This window comes from Apis dorsata, unplaced genomic scaffold, assembly GCF_000469605.1.
Source record: "Apis dorsata unplaced genomic scaffold, Apis dorsata 1.3 scaffold_88, whole genome shotgun sequence".
NCBI lineage: Eukaryota > Metazoa > Arthropoda > Insecta > Hymenoptera > Apidae > Apis > Apis dorsata.
This window is the reverse complement of record NW_006263386.1, coordinates 639,635-642,030: the sequence shown is the minus strand read 5'-3', so window position 1 is coordinate 642,030 and position 2,396 is coordinate 639,635.

The window sequence follows — 2,396 nt, the reverse complement described above, 5'->3', positions numbered from 1 at the left end:
TTTTTTTTTTTTTTTGCTTCGATTTCTAGAATCAATCCTCCAAAGGTGTATTGTAAAATTTGAAGAAATGTTGAAATTGTTTGCCTATTTGAATCAAAGAAAGAGAGAGAGAGAGAGAGAGAGCAATGAATAACACGATACGTTACGTGTAAATTTATCCAAAAGAGGGGGATGGTTCGCAAGCAACGATGTCGAGCATGAATCTTCTTTTATTTCGTTGGCGATCCAATTAATGCGCCACATGACGTTTCCGACGAGCGGAAATCGGTGAAGGGGCCAGAGAGAAACGATCGGGAGAGGGGTCAGACCTCGGACTCCTAGGAGGGTCTAAGTTAATTGTTAATCGGTAATCCAGCCTCGTTCTGTCAGGCTACCGTGGAAATGCCAGTTGGTCCCTGCGATTTTTCGAATCCGAAGAATGTTGTATACTTTGAACTTCCTGAATCGTACATATATATATATCATCGTCAAACGATTAATGAACGTGCATATGATGATCGCCATATTTGAAACTTGATTTTCATATAATTTTTGAATTTATATTTTTAGATAACGGCGTGGACAAGTGTTTGGAATAAAATAAGGAAGAAACGATAGTTTGGTCACAGATTTGTTAAAAGAAAGTTGTTATTATTATTGATTAAAAAAATATTTCGAGACGTATTGATCGATGAAAGTTTTTTTTAAAATGAAAATACGAGGTTAGCTTTAAGGCAGACAACCAAGATTAAGCAAATTTCTATAAAGGAAGGCTTCTATATTAAACTCTGCATTAGTTCAAATTAATAGGAAAGATAATTACAACGTCTGAGAAATCAGATATAATCGAAGATAAAGTTTTCGCCATAAAGGAACAAAGAGTTTTTGCTAATTTCTCGCCAACAATCTGTCTGCGGGCGCGTGCCATGTGGCAAACAGAATTTCACACTTCGATCGGACACGCCCGATTTTCCGAGATCCTAATTGGATGAAAGTACAAAGACGAGCCTCTTCATCGTTCCCTTGATTACCTAACGGTTGTATGCGTAAAGGTAGAGCTATTATTGTTTCGTTCAAACAAGATATTTCTTTGGTCTACCTGGTTGTCAGTCACGAAAGTTTGCAAATTCATAAAAAATATTTGAAAATAAATAAATAGTATAGTTTTTCATAGTTGTTAATATATTGTGTATATTTATAGTGTACACGTATTCGGATATTATTAATACCTTTTGTCGTGAATAGAAAATTTGTACTTTCGTGTTCGCTATTCTTTAAATTCATATTTCGAGAGGCTAGGGTGAAGGTGTAAAATTTGCTAAAAAGTTTGATAAACAGCAAATTCCTTTTCTGTAGAAAAATTGTTTCTTTGAATTAAATTTTATTTTAGTACATAATAATAAAATTAATTGTTGTTTCTCTCTTTTTAAACGTTGCATATATCTTTTTATATTTATTCGATGCAATGTTTCGTGTGGAACAAATATAAATTTAGATCGATAGTGTACAGTTGAAAGTTTTCTGAGTTCCTGATTAAAAATAGCGGCAAATATTTATCATAAAAATGGGTGTGATGTGTAATGATCAAGCTAAGTAACGCGTGAGTATCTGCTTTTTCAAAAGTTCCCATGCATATAACCCACAGCAAATAAAGAGTGGCAATATAAAACGTTCCAAGATCACGTGACAGAGTATATGGGGTTAGATATATGGTTTTAGATCCAATATACGGGACAGATGTTCTATCATCAGTGATTCTATTTTGCTTGTATTTTTTTTTTTTCTAAATTAATTTTATATATAAAATATTCTAAAAGTATAATATCTCAAAATATCCTAAAAGTTTTAAAATATTAATTTTTATCAATGATTTTCAACGTTTTTTTTTAATATACATACATATTTTTTTCTTAATAAATAGAAATAAAATAATTATTTATTTGCATTAAATAACATTTAATAATATACAAAAAGAATTTGCTTTTTTTTAAAATCTTTTTAAAACTTCACTTATAGCACATTATAGCAAATGAAAAAAAAAAATAATATTCCAAATTATTTAGAACAATAATATTTTCTTTTAATTTAATGTAAAAATCTTGGACATATCGGTTCTAAAAAATCTAATTTATGTTAACGCAATTTACAAGAATAAAATGTCAATTTTTAATAATATCAAAATTTATTTCGATTATAATTCCAAAAATTAATCCCCCAATAATGAATTCAACTTAAACGCGATAGGTATGCGCGAATCACGTCGCAAGGGGTAGATCAAACACGATTCGGGTGTCCAATAAAATCGAGGAACGCAATCAAAATGTTCTCGAGGAAGACGTCACCTTTGAAACTTGCCATACGACCCTGTGATAGGATAGTAATCCTAACAAAATGTGATTGAACCGATTGGAAATGAA